This window comes from Chenopodium quinoa, unplaced genomic scaffold, assembly GCF_001683475.1.
Source record: "Chenopodium quinoa cultivar QQ74 unplaced genomic scaffold, ASM168347v1, whole genome shotgun sequence".
Classification (NCBI taxonomy): Eukaryota; Viridiplantae; Streptophyta; class Magnoliopsida; order Caryophyllales; family Amaranthaceae; genus Chenopodium; species Chenopodium quinoa.
The window spans coordinates 3421033-3432052 of record NW_018744662.1 but is presented as its reverse complement, the minus strand read 5'-3'; positions in this window follow the sequence as shown (position 1 = coordinate 3432052).

Below are 11020 nucleotides of genomic sequence, written 5' to 3'. Positions count from 1 at the left end.
GCTATTTTTGTCAATGTTATGCATTAATAATCATGAAAATCAATTGTTGCAATAAAAAAAATGGAGGAAGTACATGATTGTATATGCTTGCAAAACATGCTTCCAGAGTCGGGTGTAGCTAAGGTGTCTGCTAAACCTTAGCTTAGGGAGAAGAGACTCAAGAGAGAGAGGGAGGGGGAGGGGGGATATAAAGGCATCCAAAGAAAGCACTTCATTTACCACATGACATGTCAAGTACAAAAATAACATGATATCCTAAGCAGTTAAAGATGTTTACCCTAATAGTGAAAAGTTATTAAGTTCAGGTACTCGTGACTGTATATGCTTACAAAACAATGTTTCTAAAGTCAGGTGTAGCAATACTAGCAAAGGCAGAGAAAAACAGTAATTTGTCTATAGTCCCAAAAAAAGGGAAAATGTTCAGTCATTTTATAAGAAGAATGATCCGGTTAACTAAGAATGACTTACTTCAGGCTACTAATAGCATTCTTTACAGCATAAAGAATCATTTTCTTTACCTGCATCAAGAAGATAATTAAACCTTCTAGCAATATGAATAGTATTCATTGGTAATTGGTGCAACCTGAAAATACGAAATCACTTCAATTACACCACAAACTGTAACAGACATACCTCCAACTTATCCTTCTTGGCCTTGTGGTTTTGTGGCAGATTTCGGAGCTCCCCAGCCACGCGAATGCACTCGCCAACATTCTCAGGGGAAACAAAATTAAGCGCCATTTTTATGCATGACTGGACAACAGAATTCAACAAATCATTTGACGTAAATATCAAGGACAAACTCATCAAAACCATAGAGGTTAGCATCACATACATGTCAAGCGCCACTTTATGCATGACTGAACAACAGAATTCCACAAATCATTTGATGTAAGCATTAAGGACAAACTTATCAAAACCATAGAGTTTAGCATCAAATGACCAACGCTTACAAAAATTAAATTCATGTAATAGATTCTAGATCTATCATCTTCTTAACTATGTTACTCGGACTCTTCATTTCACCTCACGTACCCGTGTCGGATCCTCAACACTCGGATATGGGTAATTGGGTATGACACCCAGACACTTCACTTTTAGTTCAAAATCATGGATTTTTTTTTCTTCACAAAATAGCCAAGTCAGACGCTTGGACACGTACTCGTGTCGGACATGGGTACCCAAGTCCAAGTAACATAGCTCCTTAAGTTACAATTGCATATTTTTATGAGCTCCTAATTTATGTAGGTTACCACAAACCAAATCATGGATTTTGTAAAAGAGGGGAATCAGCTGTATTTATGCTCACTGTTACAATTTATTCTGAATGACCACTATCTTATTGCTGCTGCAATTCTGGGTATTGATGGAAGTGTTTGGGCTCAGAGTTTAACCTTGCCTCGGATTGAATTTTTTTGCTTTTTATTTTTGTTTTTTATTTTTTTTTGGTGGGTTTTTTGGATTTAATTTTATGTGGGCATGATTGTTTTTTTATTGATCTGACGTTTTAATTTTCTAGGTCATTTTGTTTAGTTGGAGCAGTTTCAGTATTTCACTCTCTTCATTTTTTCAATTTCTTTTGCTCTTCGTAGTATTTTGCATCATTATTGGTAATTTCAATTTGGTTTGTGTGTGTGTGTTTTATTTGTCAAAAAAGCCAGGCCTGCTTGTTTTCACTTCAAAGTTTTCTCCGATCCTCCATTGAAGGAAAAATCTGAGCATATTTACTGCATGTCTAAATCTTGATCGAGATCACTAAAAATTAAACCTTGTGTAAAAAATTCATGATTCACGCACAATAAAGGATTACTATTGTAACTATCTATTGTGAGAGGATCATCAATTTTTAGTGCACTGAGCGCATGTAAAACCAACCATAATTTACAAGCTTGAAATGTAATAATACCTTACAGTGGTGATTAAAAGCTTGTGACTTTTATATATGCTCAGAGAACTACTTGAAGGCTGTGATGATAAATAATTGTAATTAATTTTCAGTTTGGTTTTTGTGGGCTTTTCTTGTTTTGGGTAATCTACCATTTGGTTTGACAGCAATGTGATGGGTGTTTTGCTACCATGGCTGATTATCCCTTGCTTAAATTGCCACACCAAATTTTTTGTTTGATGATATGCCGATCCAAACCTCCTCTGTCATTCTTTTTTTTAGTGGGGAACTCATTATTTAGCCTGAAAACAATAATTATATGATTTGAAGATGTTAATATGGACAAATTTGAGGTTCAGGTTGTTGGGTTTTTTGAATTGCCGAAAGTTAGATGGTTAAATACCAATTTCTTCTTAAAAAAAAAAAAGAACACAATTGCAAGTCAAAGAGTTCGTTTTTAATTCTTCCTCTTTTCCTTGAGGATTTGAGCTTTTTCATGTAGGTTCCCATTATGCATAAGTGATGATACTTTTGTATTTTGATTAGCTCTGGTCATTATTATATTTGTAATATTGATGTAGGCTCTGAAGGTCAGTAATTATGAGAACCTATGCTTCATTCTTGTGGAATCACTATCTGTAGTTCGTTTACTCAAATCAACGGCCGTGTCCTTCCCGCTCCTAAGGTGCCTTCTAAATTTCTAATTGCATATTTAACCATTTATGTTTTATGACTTATTGAAATAACAACTGTCCATAGATGGATTTTTCACACATTTCTTTCTGGCTTGGTTTCAGCTTAAATGTTCATATGATAACTTAAGTTTGTCTGTAGTTCAACAAGGTGTGATTTGTTCATATGATAACTTAAGTTTGTCTGTAGTTCTGCTCTTTAATATCTTGTTTTTTTGCAGCAACTTTCCAACCATAAAAAATAGAGCGCAGGGAATGAGGGAAGTGGTCAGCTTCTCTCCCAATGTGATAATAGGAGCCTTGTCAGAAATTTGGAAAAATGTGCTAACATGAAAGATGTTGTAAGCAGGATTAACCAAATTATATTTAAGTTGATAGAAGGAGTGGTCTTTTGTGCTCATTGGTAAATGGTCTAATTGTACTTGCCGGTGCATGATTTCTAGGGCTTTGAGGCTCCGTATGATGTCTTTGGAGAAAAGCCATCAAATAAAAATAGTCATGTATCTGTTTATGGTTTCTTTATTTCATTCTTTTTTTTTTTTTTTTATTATTCTACTAACTCAATTTTATTATTGGCATACTATCTTTACCATGATACCACTATTACACACAATATTTGCACCTTTCTACACCATCTTTTTCTTTATCTTACACCCACCCACCTTTTTACACCCTCTTACTTTATCTTACACTCAATCATCTTTTCCAAAATTTTCTTAAATATCTACAGAGAGTTGAACAAAAAATAAACTACGGAGGTACTAAACATCGTTCAAAATAGGACCTAGCCTGAGACTGAGACAAATTACACTACCTTCAAATTTCTAACTTGATGAGGACAGCCAGCTGGAATAAAGACTGCTTCTCCAAGATTTTGAACAAATGTCCATGCCTCAATTCCTACAATATAGCATTAAAATTAGCCCAACTTGAGTAGGCACTAGGTGATTAACAAATTCCAGACCGAATGAACAGGAACAAGGAGAGACATCACATGTAAATATTGAGAACCTTACCACATTCTTCCTTCAGCTTCCTTTTATGCTCCTCAGTAAGGTAAAATGTCTGATCATAAATTGGATGAACAACCTAATCATTGACAGCATGTAGACAATGAAGCTTAAACAGGACACATCAAGAATGAGCCTCAAATGGAATAACATTGTTACTGACAACTTAAATTAACATCTTTTGACAGTTGATATTGAATATACAATAAAAATGATACTGGAGACAATAACAAAAACAAAGCTTTAGTCCCAAAATTATCTGGGGTCGGCTATTCAGTCTGAAAAGGAAATAGAGCATAGCAAGAATCAATTGAATAAAAGTTGGAAAAAACAAAGGTGTGTAAAGTGAGAAACATGAAGAGTAAAAAAAAAAAAAAAAATTACGAGAGATTTAAAATAGGAAATGAAGGAGACATAAATTTTTTTTAAAAAAAAAAAAATAGAAAGTGCACACTAATTATATATTTGCTCCTTACATGCAATTTTTTCTACCTTTTTCCAATATACTACCTGCTTCAATGGATTACAATGAATATGTCTGAATTCCTTATAATGTCTCCTCAAATATTCTTGTAGCTTAGGAACATCTTCTCTCCGGAATATGTCCCAAAGAGCACCTCCACTATGAGGTTCTGAACCTTCTACCACCCTGCTACCATCATGAAGTTGATTCAACTCGGACCCATCTACCCCATCAACGTCTTTGGATTCAACACCAAAGATTTCTTTTTGGTCCTGAGCAAAATGCTGCCTTTTCAATTCAGAAATAGCCTCACGATTATGGATAGGCACATCAACTTCAGCAGTATGTACCAAAATATTAACCTATAGAACATAATTAGTGTTTCGGGTGAAAACAATGGGGCCTTACTGAAGGCCCGCTGAAGTGGCTGAAGACTGGTTCGGTCCAATTGATGCTGGCCCGAAGGTTTCCTGCACAACTAAAACACGTAAACTGGCCTCGGGGGTGGATCCGAGGAAGACCCTTCCGATGCCGAAGTCAAACAGTGTTTAGAGAGAGAAAGCTATGCAAGAGATTTAGTGCTTGAGGCTTTTGTGTATCTTAATGTACAAATGAATGAATTGAAGGCTTTTATACCTTTGCTCATGATGAGAGGAGAGTAATTGGGCCTTTAAATAGTCATGGGCTGACCATGGCAATTCGGACCAAAGGACTCTTGGTTGACTTGGCTTGATTGGAGGCTCGGGCCTTGACCTTGGAATATGGAGTCATTTAGTGACCAGGCCCAATAAGATAATTGGACCCAAATACATGACTAGGCCCAATTAGATAAATTGGACCCAAACAACTTGCCCCCCAAACCCGATTTGGAAGGATGACGGGTCGGGTTTGAATCCAATAAGAAATGGAGGGAAGTAAATGATTTAATTAAATCAAAAGATTTAAATTTTTAAACAGTTATTAATTAAATAACTGTAATTTGGATAATTAACAGGAAGTGGAGTGGATAGTGGGCGACTGGGCGGTTAATCAAGAGAGAGAGTGTTTAACGGTTAATTAAGGAGGCATTTAAGAGAAATTTGAACTTTTCGACCTTTGGGATTCTCCTTCCTGGAATTATAAGGCCTGATTCGCATTTCAACCTCATTTCTTCACCAACTTACACTCAAATTCTCGCGCAAACCCATCTTCGCTCCGAATTTCCATCGTACCCTTCTCGAATCCGAGTTCGATACTCAAATCCATTGCTTCCACTGGTTTGACCGGCGTATTCCGGCCAATTTGAAGGTAATTTTCCTCGAGCTTTTTCGATTTTCTTGCCTTTTTTAGGGAAATTCTTCTTCTCCCTTCTTTCCTTCTCTGAATTTGATTATGGCTCGAGAAAGGAGGCGTCAGCCGGGTCGACGGGGTCAGGTTGGGGATCCCCGTGACCGCGCCGACGTTTGGAACGGGGAACGAGCCGGTGAAGACCCAGAAAGGGGGATTCCGGCAGTTCCTTTAAACGCCGCGCCGCCTCAGCAGGACGCCGAGGCCGGCGAGGCGGAGCAACCTGAGCAGAGAGAACAGGCTGGGCAGGCTGAAAATTTGCCCCCTGTGCTCTGGGACCTGCTTCCTAGGCATGCTGAATGGCAGGACGCCGAGGCCCAGGACGCCATGGTGAGAAATACCCCATACTCATGGTGGGTTCGGCATGTCGAAACCTACCGATTCGCCGAGCAAATTGAGTTGCACTACGGCATTTTTGAAGAGGATGGGCACTGGTGCCGAATGCCCTCGCCGACTGACAGGATTCACCGTCCCCCTCCTGGGTATATAGGGGTGTACACTCGGCAATTACAATACGGGCTTCGGTTTCCTTTGGATCCCTTCGTCAGAGACATTTTAATAAAGTACAGGATCTCCCTGTGCCAATTAACACCCGTTAGTATTCGGCGGGTGATGACTTATCTCTAGGTGTGCCGGTTTTTCGCTGTTGAGCCGAATTTGCATTGCTTCCGAAAGATGCATCAGCTGGTGCAAAACCTTCAGAGCACATACGACCAACATGGGTCTTCAGGTTGGTGGCGAATAGAGAGCCGCCCCCATTATCTGACTATGTGGCCGAACGACTCCTCGGACAAAGATTGGAGGGGTCATTGGGTTTGGGTGAGAGTCCCCGCTGATCCCGAGCATCCCTATTTTTTCGGGGCTCCTCGATACCTCTCCAGGCCTGATCCGAACATGCAGGATTTGGGCCCTGAGGACCCTGATGCTGCTCGTCATCCCAGCTATGAGCAAATGAGCTTCTTCGGGAAGCAGAATAACCCTGGGGGAATTGGCCGAATGAGATTTATCCCGGCCAGATGGCTTCCAGATAACCATTACGTCTTCCAAGAGAAGATGTTGGCAGTTGTCGGCCTCAGCCGAAAGTACAGGGATGGTAAGTGTGTTCGGCTGGGGCCGAGGACTCTAACTTGTTTAATTTTTGTTTATCTTTGATGCTTATTCCCTTAGTCTAACCTTCGTCTGTTCTTTTCAGAGCTGAGTGAAGCTACTTCGGGGGTTGACTATAACCGGCTTGGGGTGAACGCTGAACGAGTCATTTTAGACCGGGCTCCAGCGATCACAGCTCCAAAGGACCGTCCGCTGCATCTGCACGAAACGGGCCTTCAGATCGAAGCTGCCGCCGAATACACCAAGCAGAAGCCTTGGTGGGAGAAGCGAGATCCCCTTCGGCCTTTATTACCTGAGGAAGCACAAGCTGCTCAGACAGCAGCTGACGTGTCCCGAGCAATCGACTCATTGGAAGGAGGTGTTGGGACATCTGGTGCTGCTGAGAGGGATATCCCCGCATCTGGAGCTCAGCCGAAGGTTCCAGTAAGTTCCTGACTTGCTTGGTTTTCTCTCTGTTTTTTTTTCTTTAAACTCACACTTTGCTGCCCCCCTTTCTGCAGTCTGAGGAAGGGAGCGAAAGAAGAGAAGGAAAGGCGCCTGCTCGTTCTGAGGATCCATCTTCATCAGAATCTGAAGAAATGGACGAGCAACCCTTAGCAAAGAGGAGGAGGAGGTTAGCCGTGCTGGGGCCTCGTCAGTTTCAGACGGGGATGAGGCCTACCGGGGGCATCCTCATACGGGAGCCTGATGAAGGTAGACGTTCGCCGAGGGCTCCCCTCCGCCGGAAGCTCCGCGTCCTCAAACCCCCCCTCCACCTCCCGAAACTCAAGAGATGGAGGTGGACCAAAGAACTCCTGATCCGAAGGGGGGGTTCAGGGGTGTCCTGCTGAAGAATCTGAGAAGCCGATTGCTGAAGGCTTCTCAGATGATATTGATAGGGAGGTTGACGCTTTTCTTCGTCAACCTGATCTTGGGGAGGAAGCAGAGAAGGTCGTTGCTGCTGACCCTGGTGGAGACCAACTGGGCTCCGCCGAAGGAGAAGGTCATGTTGAGCCTGAGAAGATTCAGGAGGTTCCCTCTTCTTCCTTACCCTCGTTCCAGACGCTGAACTCTGGAGATTTTGGTTTCTCGGCCCCCGCATCACAGTCCCAGAACCTGTTTGGGAACGAATTTGGGGCCAGAACCGTGAAGGGGCTGCAGGCTACTTCGGCGACTTAACTAGCATGTCCGAAGTGGACCGAGCAAGGGTGTGGCCGCTGAAGGCCACGACTAGGATGGGAGAATCCAGCCGAAGGGTCCCTGACCCTGCAAGAGACAACCAGCGTTTGCTGATGCAGGTACTTAACCTTTTAGTTGCTTTGCTTTCATTCAGCATTTCTTCTCCTTTCTGGCTCTTCCTTTTTTTATTACTTTATTTACTTCAACTGATGTGCCCCTGCAAACAGGTTGTGCACAATCAGACTCTTACTGTAGAGTTGATTGACACCCTCCAAGACAAGCTGGAGCATGCCTGAGAGGATGTAAAGATTGCCCGGGAGGAGGCGAAGCTTGCTGAGCTGAAACGGCAGGCTGCTGAAGAAAAGCAGCAGCAGAGCGAAGAATATGAAAAGAGGGCTGCCGAAGCCATCCAAACCTTCTACTCGGCTATGGAAAAGGAAGTTTTTCCCCCGCTGATGGAAGGGGAGAAATTCCTTCAGGAGCAAATGGGGGTGGACATCTCCAAATTTAAAGCTGCCATCGAGAGTCGAATTCAAGAAGGGGCTGCTGCACAAGCTGAAGTGCAGCAGAAGCTGGAAGCTCTTGAAGCCAGCAGGATGGCTGTTGAAGAGGCTTTACAGGCTAGGGATGTTCACCTTTCTGCTGCCTAAGCTGCTGTTGAGAGCCAGGACCAGAAGCTGAAGGAGTTGGAGGATCAGCTGAGAGTCAAGGGAGATGAGCTGACCCAGGCCAAAACCGAAGCTTCCAACGTCCAGCTGGAGCTTAATGAGCAGAATACTTCTTCCTCCAAACTCTCAGAAGAGTTAGAAAAATCTAAAAAGGATTTGGAGGAGAGTCAAAAGAAGTTGGTCGTCGCTGAAGCCTTACTCCAAGTCCGCCTCTATACCCAAGAAGAGTATGAGATGGGCTACATAAATGGGTTTAAGGTGGCTCGGAGGTTGGCTCTCCATGTTGAGCCTTCGCTGGATTGGTCCAAGTGTGCGCTTTGGGCTCAGGACCCCGAAGATCCGCACATGCTGTATGCCACTCCTGCTGAGCATGAGATCTTTCAGGTTGAACAAGCTGAGGAGGAAGCTAAGCGGCAGGAGTTGGAGGCTGAACAGCGAGCCGCTGAAGCTCAGGCAAGGGCCCAACCTGCCTCATCTACTGCTGGAACCGAGACTGCCCCGGGGCTTGGCCCGGCTGATCATCCTGATCCTCCAACTGAAGCATAGGAAATCGGGCAGTCGTCTTTAGAATCTTGCGGATCAACATGTGCTTAACTTCAGACTCGCCGCTTTCTGAATCTCTTTTTGCCTTATTTTTTTGCTTCAGCTTGCCTTGATGTACAAACAGTTTATTTTTGTTTCTGTACGTATTTCGGCAGCTGTTATTTTCCGCTTGTGGGCGGCTGCCGATATAGTCTTTAATTTATTTGAACTTGTAGCTCACTTTCTGAGCATTAATCATTAATCTGATGTTCCTTTCTTCAACTGCTTTGTCTTATTTTGAATGCTTTACTATTTTTGAACTTTGAAATTTTCGCAAAAATTTGCCAAGTACAAAGCTTTCGGCTTGAAGAATTCTGCTGAATATAAACTTGCACTGATAGTGCCTCTTGCCCCCCCAGAAATTTGAAGATTCAAGTCTTTGGATTACTGAGCTGGGTTTTGTTTCTTTAGCTTTCAGATGAAGCTGAATAAAAGATTTCTACCTTTAAAAATGGATATCCGAAACACAGGGCCAACTGAAGGCAATGTTTCGGATAATGGCTTACTGGGATACAAGGCTCAGTTAAGGCAGTATCCCAGACTTGTCCGTGGACTCTTGTCTTTGGGGAACAAGTCTTACTGAAGTTTGACTTCAGCTAAAAGACCGGTGTTCTTTAAAAAGACGAGTTTGTCAGCAATCTGAAACCCAGTTGCCCGGAGGCGAAGGTTTCAGACGAGGCTGAATAAAAAGTTTCCAACAGTTGTTGTTATCCTTGATTTTCTGTCTATCTTTTAAAAATGGATATCCGAAACACAAGGCCAACTGAAGGCAATGCTTCGGATAATGGCTTTCTGGGATACAAGGCTCAGTTAAGGCAATATCCCAGAACTGTCCATGGACTCATGTCTTTGGAGAACAAGTCTTACAAGATTTTTCAACTTTGCTGAGAACTTTTTCCAGCGGCTGATCAGTTAAGACCACTATCTGATGGCAATCAAAATAGGGCCTCAGCTTCCGAGCAGCTACCACTACTGCAAAAGCGACTTTCTCGAGTAGAGGGTAGCGAGCCTCGACGTCCGTCAGAGTGTGGCTGACGAAGTAGATTGGTTGCTGAATTTTGTTTTCTTCCTTTAGCAGCACTGCACTGATGGTGGCTGGGCTGACAGCCACGTACAGATACAAAGTTTCTCCCTCTGCTGGGCTAGCCAGCGTTGGGAGTTGAGCCAGATGCTCCCGAAGCTGCTTGAAGGCCTCTTTTTGCTCTTCCTCCCAAATGAGCTCTTCTGTTTTCGGGAGTTTCAGGGCTTTGAAGAAAGGTAACCCCTTATCCGAAGCTTTGGAAATGAACCTCGAGAGGGCTGCCATTCTTCCGGTGAGCCGCTGAACATCCCGCTTTGTTTTCGGCTCAGGAAGGTCGAGCGCTGCTTTGACTTTGGAGGGATTGGCATCAATCCCCCTCTTGCTGACCATGAACCCAAGGAATTTCCCTGACTTCACGCCGAAGACACACTTCTTCGGATTCAGCTTCATTTGGTGCTTTCTTAAGGTGGCGAAGGTTTCAGCCAGGTCCTTAACATGGTCCTCAGATTTTTTGCTTTTGACGATTGAATCGTCAACATAGACTTCCATGTTTCGGCCTTTTTGATCGGCAAAAACTTGATCCACCAGCCTTTGATAGGTTGCCCCCGCATTTTTCAATCCGAAGGGCATCATTTTATAATTGTACACCCCGGCGTTCGTGACGAATGCCGTCTTTGCTCGATCGTCGGGGTGCATGAAGATCTGATGATACCCCGAGAATGCGTCCATGAAACTAAGCAAGGCATGGCCACTTGTCGAATCGACTAGCTGATCGATCCTCGGCAAGGGATAGAAATCCTTCGGACAAGCCTTATTTAGGTCCGTGAAGTCAACGCACATCCTCCAGGTACCATTGGCCTTCTGAACCATCACCACATTTGCCAGCCATTCTGGATATTGACAAGGCTCGATGAATCCTGCCTCCAGCAACTTTTTGACCTCGGCTACGATATCTCGGTTCTTATTAGCGGAGTAATTCCGCTTCTTTTGCTTAATTGGTCGACACGTTGGGTCAACATTAAGCTTATGGGAGATGAGGTCTGGACTTATCCCGGGCATATCAGCTGCCGAGAAAGCAAATACATCTCTGTTGTCCCGAAGGAGCTGA